Source organism: Musa acuminata, unplaced genomic scaffold (genome assembly GCF_036884655.1).
Source record: "Musa acuminata AAA Group cultivar baxijiao unplaced genomic scaffold, Cavendish_Baxijiao_AAA HiC_scaffold_1136, whole genome shotgun sequence".
In the NCBI taxonomy this organism is placed as follows: domain Eukaryota; kingdom Viridiplantae; phylum Streptophyta; class Magnoliopsida; order Zingiberales; family Musaceae; genus Musa; species Musa acuminata.
In genome coordinates, this window is record NW_027021348.1 from 1,385,001 (window position 1) to 1,392,500 (window position 7,500).

The following is a 7,500-nucleotide window of genomic DNA, read 5'->3' on the forward strand; positions in this document are numbered from 1 at the left end:
GATAAGACAGGCTTCATATGAATTGAACTGTCCAACAGAGAGAGTTACAAATAATTTGGTAAGCAAGAGTCGTAGAACAAAATCTCTATTGGCAGAATTCATAATGTCAGATTCAACAGATAACTGGGCAGGTGTTTAGATTCCAAATCTTTCAATCCATATATCAAGGAAAGGTCTACGAGTCTAGGTTCCAATGAAATCAGTTTTAAACAAATCAGAGTTTCCACAAAGGCTTATAGGCAGCTCGGTATCAAAAGGTCAGAATCTCAGAAGTTGCACAGATTCGAATCGTTACGTCTAAACAGGAGATATATCAAATGCAAGGCTAGAACAATTCAAAGTTCCTCATATTCAAAGCAAATGTGGAGATAAAATTGACAGTGAGGAAAGATCAGGATACTTGCAATAAGACATATCAGAGCAATTATAGGAGAAACGATCAGGGAACTTGCAATAAGACATATCAGAGCAATTATAGGAGAAACGATCAGGGAACTTGCAATAGAAAGGATTGAAACAAGCGGGAAACTTGCCTTTCAATGATTTCGATCCGAAGATCCAAAGAAGGTGCCAGCCCAAATCCTTCTACTTTTTCTCCGTGTCCTCTCTCTGTTTCGTTTTGTGCTCCCGTTTTCTTTCTTTCTTCGCAACTACACCACGTGTCGAACATCGAGGCACAGTCACCTACTCTCTCTTACTCTCATTCCTTCAATTCCAGCTGCAGTTGCCACTGCCACAGCTGCCTCTCCTTCTCTTCTTCCTCTCTTCTTCCTCTCCTTCCCTTTCTCTTCTTCTTCCTTTCCTTTTTCTCTTTCCCTGTCACAGCTGCAGCTGCCATCGCCGCAGCCGCAGCGCCTTCTCCTCTTCCTCTCTTCTTCCTCTCCTTCCCTTTCTCTTCTTCTTCCTTTCCTTTTTCTCTTCCTCTTTCCCTGCCACAGCTGCAGCTGCCATCACCGCAGCCGCAGCCCCTTCTCCTCTTCCTCTCTTCTTCCTCTCCTTCCCTTTCTCTTCTTCTTCCTTTCCTTTTTCTCTTTCCCTGCCACAGCTGCAGCTGCCATCGCCGCAGCCGCAGCCCCTTCTCCTCTTCCTCTCTTCTTCCTCTCCTTCCCTTTCTCTTCTTCTTCCTTTCCTTTTTCTCTTCCTCTTTCCCTGCCATAGCTGCAGCTGCCACAACCGCAGCCGCAGCTACTTCTTTCCCTTCTCCTCTTCCTTCTCCTTCCTTTCTTCTTCTTCTCTCCCCGCTGCAACTGCTGCAGTCGCGGCCGCAGCCACGGCCGCAACCTCTCCCTCCTCCCCTGCTCATCTTCCTCTTCTTCTTCTCTTCCAGCTGCAGCTGCCATCGCCGCAGCTGCAGCCCCTTCTTCCCCGGCGTCACACACACCCTCTCCTCTGTTTCCTCTGCAGGAAACAGAGGTATCACACCTCTTTCTCTTCCTCTTCTTCTTCTTCTCCTCTTCCCCTCTTCCCTTTTCCTCCCCAAGGCCACACATCTCCTCGCTGCAGCCTTGCCGCAGCTATCTTCTTCTTCTTCTTCTTCTTCTTCTTCTTCCCTTTTCATCCTCAACGCCGCACACATCCTCTCCTCTGTTTCCACCTGCGGGAACAGAGGTGCTGCAGCCCTGGCTGCTGCAGCTGCCTCTCTTTTCCCTCTTCTTCTCCTTCTCTTCTTCTCCTCTTCCCTTTTCCTCCCCAAAGCCACACACCTCCTCGCTGCAGCCTTGCCGCAGCTATCCTCCTCTCTTCTTCTTCTTCTTCTTCTTCTTCTTCTTCTTCTTCTCTTCTCCCTCTTCTTCCTCTCTTCTTCTCCCCACGCCCCACAGCTCCTCGCTGCAGCCCACGCTGCAGCCACCTCCTCTTCTTCTTCTTCTTCTTCTTCTTCTCTTCTCCCTCTTCTTCCTCTCTTCTTCCTCCTCTCTTCTTTTCCCTCTTCTTCTTCTTTTCTTCACTCCTCATGCCCCACCGCTCCTCTCTGTTTCTCGAAGAAACAGAGAGTGCGTGGGAGGCGGTGGGATAAAACCGAAATTTTCGGTTTTTCTTTATTTACTTTTTTTTTTTTACAACTTAACAGTTTAGTCTTTGAAATTTCTATATTTACATATAGGTCCTCCAATTTATAAATAAATCTTTATTAATAATTTTTAAAAGCGAGGGATATTACACGTGGCGACCGAGTGCCTTTGATTCGATGAGGCACAATTCTTCACCCGCCTCGCAGCTCACCTCATCTCATCTCACCTGTATACAGTTGGGTTCAGACAATAATACAATGGCTCCTCACCCGTCTGCATACTTCGTTCGAAGTCAAAATGTCTTGTTTTGGCCTTCCCGGTGTCCCTCTTTCCCCCCCAAAGATGGGGCCTTCAGATAACAACACAGGGCGAGATGGGGCATTCGGATGCCAGGGAAGGTGCTGCCCCCACACTTCGCTCGCTCTCCGTCGCTCGGCAAAAGATGGCCAAGTTTTGGCCTGCCCTCTTTCCCCCCTTCTTGCACCATTTTGGCCTGTTTTTGGGCTGCTCTTTGCTAGATGGGGCTTTTGTATAGCAGGGACGGTGCTGCCTCTCGCTTCGCTCGCTGTCCGCCGCTCCCCGCTCGCTCACGCGGCCAAAAACGGGCAGTTTTGGCCCGTTTTTGGGCTGTTCTGGCCCGTTTTTGGGCTGTTCTTGCGTGGCGCGGCGACCGTCGAGAGCGGAGCAAAATGTCAGCCATCTCAGCACCCTGGAACCCCCCGGGTGGCACAGGGCTGGATGGGGCTTTCGTATAGCAGGGAAGGTGCTGCCTCTCGCTTCGCTCGCTGTCCGCCGCTCGCCGCTCGCTCGCCCAGCCAAAAATGGCCAGTTTTGGCCCGTTTTTGGGCCGTTTTGGCCAGTTTTTGGCCTGTTTTTGCGTTGCGCGGTGACCGTCTTGAGCGGAGCAAAATGTCAGCCATCTCAGCACCCTGGAACCCCCCGGGTGGCACAGGGCTGGATGGGGCTTTCGTATAGCAGGGACGGTGCTGCCTCTCGCTTCGCTCGCTGTCCGCCGCTCGCCGCTCGCTCGCGCAGCCAAAAATGGCCAGTTTTGTCCCGTTTTTGGGCCGTTTTGGCCAGTTTTTGGCCTGTTCTTGCGTCGCGCGGTGACCGTCGTGAGCGGAGCAAAATGTCAGCCATCTCAGCACCCTGGAACCCCCCGGGTGGCACAGGGCTGGATGGGGCTTTCGTATAGCAGGGACGGTGCTGCCTCTCGCTTCGCTCGCTGTCCGCCGCTCGCCGCTCGCTCGCGCAGCCAAAAATGGCCAGTTTTGGCCCGTTTTTGGGCCGTTTTGGCCAGTTTTTGGCCTGTTCTTGCGTCGCGCGGTGACTGTCGTGAGCGGAGCAAAATGTCAGCCATCTCAGCACCCTGGAACCCCCCGGGTGGCACAGGGCTGGATGGGGCTTTCGTATAGCAGGGACGGTGCTGCCTCTCGCTTCGCTCGCTGTTCGCCGCTCGCCGCTCGCTCGCGCAGCCAAAAATGGCCAGTTTTGGCCCGTTTTGGCCAGTTTTTGGCCTGTTTTTGCGTTGCGCGGTGACCATCTTGAGCGGAGCAAAATGTCAGCCATCTCAGCACCCTGGAACCCCCCGGGTGGCACAGGGCTGGATGGGGCTTTCGTATAGCAGGGACGGTGATGCCTCTCGCTTCGCTCGCTGTCCGCCGCTCGCTGCTCGCTCGCGCAGCCAAAAATGGCCAGTTTTGGCCCGTTTTTGGGCCGTTTTGGCCTGTTTTTGGGCTGTTCTTGCGTCGCGCGGTGACCGTCGTGAGCGGAGCAAAATGTCAGCCATCTCAGCACCCTGGAACCCCCCGGGTGGCACAGGGCTGGATGGGGCTTTCGTATAGCAGGGACGGTGCTGCCTCTCGCTTCGCTCGCTGTCCGCCGCTCGCCGCTCGCTCGCGCAGCCAAAAATGGCCAGTTTTGTCCCGTTTTTGGGCCGTTTTGGCCTGTTTTTGGGCTGTTCTTGCGTCGCGCGGTGACCGTCGTGAGCGGAGCAAAATGTCAGCCATCTCAGCACCCTGGAACCCCCCGGGTGGCACAGGGCTGGATGGGGCTTTCGTATAGCAGGGACGGTGCTGCCTCTCGCTTCGCTCGCTGTCCGCCGCTCGCCGCTCGCTCGCGCAGCCAAAAATGGCCAGTTTTGGCCCGTTTTTGGGCCGTTTTGGCCAGTTTTTGGCCTGTTCTTGCGTCGCGCGGTGACCGTCGTGAGCGGAGCAAAATGTCAGCCATCTCAGCACCCTGGAACCCCCCGGGTGGCACAGGGCTGGATGGGGCTTTCGTATAGCAGGGACGGTGCTGCCTCTCGCTTCGCTCGCTGTTCGCCGCTCGCCGCTCGCTCGCGCAGCCAAAAATGGCCAGTTTTGGCCCGTTTTGGCCAGTTTTTGGCCTGTTTTTGCGTTGCGCGGTGACCATCTTGAGCGGAGCAAAATGTCAGCCATCTCAGCACCCTGGAACCCCCCGGGTGGCACAGGGCTGGATGGGGCTTTCGTATAGCAGGGACGGTGATGCCTCTCGCTTCGCTCGCTGTCCGCCGCTCGCTGCTCGCTCGCGCAGCCAAAAATGGCCAGTTTTGGCCCGTTTTTGGGCCGTTTTGGCCTGTTTTTGGGCTGTTCTTGCGTCGCGCGGTGACCGTCGTGAGCGGAGCAAAATGTCAGCCATCTCAGCACCCTGGAACCCCCCGGGTGGCACAGGGCTGGATGGGGCTTTCGTATAGCAGGGACGGTGCTGCCTCTCGCTTAGCTCGCTGTCCGCCGCTCGCCGCTCGCTCGCGCAGCCAAAAATGGCCAGTTTTGTCCCGTTTTTGGGCCGTTTTGGCCTGTTTTTGGGCTGTTCTTGCGTCGCGCGGTGACCGTCGTGAGCGGAGCAAAATGTCAGCCATCTCAGCACCCTGGAACCCCCCGGGTGGCACAGGGCTGGATGGGGCTTTCGTATAGCAGGGATGGTGCTGCCTCTCGCTTCGCTCGTTGTCCGCCGCTCGCCGCTCGCTCGCGCAGCCAAAAATGGCCAGTTTTGGCCCGTTTTTGGGCCGTTTTGGCCAGTTTTTGGCCTGTTCTTGCGTCGCGCGGTGACCGTCGTGAGCGGAGCAAAATGTCAGCCATCTCAGCACCCTGGAACCCCCTGGGTGGCACAGGGCTGGATGGGGCTTTCGTATAGCAGGGACGGTGCTGCCTCTCGCTTCGCTCGCTGTCCGCCGCTCGCCGCTCGCTCGCGCAGCCAAAAATGGCCAGTTTTGGACCGTTTTGGCCAGTTTTTGGCCTGTTTTTGCGTTGCGCGGTGACCATCTTGAGCGGAGCAAAATGTCAGCCATCTCAGCACCCTGGAACCCCCCGGGTGGCACAGGGCTGGATGGGGCTTTCGTATAGCAGGGACGGTGATGCCTCTCGCTTCGCTCGCTGTCCGCCGCTCGCTGCTCGCTCGCGCAGCCAAAAATGGCCAGTTTTGGCCCGTTTTTGGCCCGTTTTGGCCAGTTTTTGGCCTGTTTTTGCGTTGCGCGGTGACCATCTTGAGCGGAGCAAAATGTCAGCCATCTCAGCACCCTGGAACCCCCCGGGTGGCACAGGGCTGGATGGGGCTTTCGTATAGCAGGGACGGTGATGCCTCTCGCTTCGCTCGCTGTCCGCCGCTCGCTGCTCGCTCGCGCAGCCAAAAATGGCCAGTTTTGGCCCGTTTTTGGGCCGTTTTGGCCTGTTTTTGGGCTGTTCTTGCGTCGCGCGGTGACCGTCGTGAGCGGAGCAAAATGTCAGCCATCTCAGCACCCTGGAACCCCCCGGGTGGCACAGGGCTGGATGGGGCTTTCGTATAGCAGGGACGGTGCTGCCTCTCGCTTCGCTCGCTGTCCGCCGCTCGCCGCTCGCTCGCGCAGCCAAAAATGGCCAGTTTTGTCCCGTTTTTGGGCCGTTTTGGCCTGTTTTTGGGCTGTTCTTGCGTCGCGCGGTGACCGTCGTGAGCGGAGCAAAATGTCAGCCATCTCAGCACCCTGGAACCCCCCGGGTGGCACAGGGCTGGATGGGGCTTTCGTATAGCAGGGACGGTGCTGCCTCTCGCTTCGCTCGCTGTCCGCCGCTCGCCGCTCGCTCGCGCAGCCAAAAATGGCCAGTTTTGGCCCGTTTTTGGGCCGTTTTGGCCAGTTTTTGGCCTGTTCTTGCGTCGCGCGGTGACCGTCGTGAGCGGAGCAAAATGTCAGCCATCTCAGCACCCTGGAACCCCCCGGGTGGCACAGGGCTGGATGGGGCTTTCGTATAGCAGGGACGGTGCTGCCTCTCGCTTCGCTCGCTGTTCGCCGCTCGCCGCTCGCTCGCGCAGCCAAAAATGGCCAGTTTTGGCCCGTTTTGGCCAGTTTTTGGCCTGTTTTTGCGTTGCGCGGTGACCATCTTGAGCGGAGCAAAATGTCAGCCATCTCAGCACCCTGGAACCCCCCGGGTGGCACAGGGCTGGATGGGGCTTTCGTATAGCAGGGACGGTGATGCCTCTCGCTTCGCTCGCTGTCCGCCGCTCGCTGCTCGCTCGCGCAGCCAAAAATGGCCAGTTTTGGCCCGTTTTTGGGCCGTTTTGGCCTGTTTTTGGGCTGTTCTTGCGTCGCGCGGTGACCGTCGTGAGCGGAGCAAAATGTCAGCCATCTCAGCACCCTGGAACCCCCCGGGTGGCACAGGGCTGGATGGGGCTTTCGTATAGCAGGGACGGTGCTGCCTCTCGCTTAGCTCGCTGTCCGCCGCTCGCCGCTCGCTCGCGCAGCCAAAAATGGCCAGTTTTGTCCCGTTTTTGGGCCGTTTTGGCCTGTTTTTGGGCTGTTCTTGCGTCGCGCGGTGACCGTCGTGAGCGGAGCAAAATGTCAGCCATCTCAGCACCCTGGAACCCCCCGGGTGGCACAGGGCTGGATGGGGCTTTCGTATAGCAGGGATGGTGCTGCCTCTCGCTTCGCTCGTTGTCCGCCGCTCGCCGCTCGCTCGCGCAGCCAAAAATGGCCAGTTTTGGCCCGTTTTTGGGCCGTTTTGGCCAGTTTTTGGCCTGTTCTTGCGTCGCGCGGTGACCGTCGTGAGCGGAGCAAAATGTCAGCCATCTCAGCACCCTGGAACCCCCTGGGTGGCACAGGGCTGGATGGGGCTTTCGTATAGCAGGGACGGTGCTGCCTCTCGCTTCGCTCGCTGTCCGCCGCTCGCCGCTCGCTCGCGCAGCCAAAAATGGCCAGTTTTGGCCCGTTTTGGCCAGTTTTTGGCCTGTTTTTGCGTTGCGCGGTGACCATCTTGAGCGGAGCAAAATGTCAGCCATCTCAGCACCCTGGAACCCCCCGGGTGGCACAGGGCTGGATGGGGCTTTCGTATAGCAGGGACGGTGATGCCTCTCGCTTCGCTCGCTGTCCGCCGCTCGCTGCTCGCTCGCGCAGCCAAAAATGGCCAGTTTTGGCCCGTTTTTGGGCCGTTTTGGCCAGTTTTTGGCCTGTTCTTGCGTTGCACGGTGACCGTCGTGAGCGGAGCAAAATGTCAGCCATCTCAGC